Raw genomic sequence first — 307 nt, 5'->3', positions numbered from 1 at the left:
TGAGGGTTTAGGGTTTGTAAGGGTTTAGGGTCTGTGAGGGTTTAGGGTTTAGGGTTTAGGGTTTATGAGGGTTTAGGGTTTGTAAGGGTTTAGGGTTTATGAGGGTTTAGGGTTTATGAGGGTTTAGGGTTTATAAGGGTTTATTGTTTATACAAATATAAATACAAATATAAGCATAAACATAAACATAAATACAAATATAAATATAAGTATAAGTATAAATATAAACATAAACATAAACCCAAACCCAAAAAAAAAAAAAAAAAAAAAAAAAAAAAAAAAAAAAAAAAAAAAAAAAAAAAAAAAA

Source organism: Eimeria mitis, genomic scaffold (genome assembly GCF_000499745.2).
Source record: "Eimeria mitis Houghton genomic scaffold, Emh_scaff523, whole genome shotgun sequence".
Taxonomy (NCBI): domain Eukaryota; phylum Apicomplexa; class Conoidasida; order Eucoccidiorida; family Eimeriidae; genus Eimeria; species Eimeria mitis.
This window is presented reverse-complemented; position numbering follows the sequence as displayed.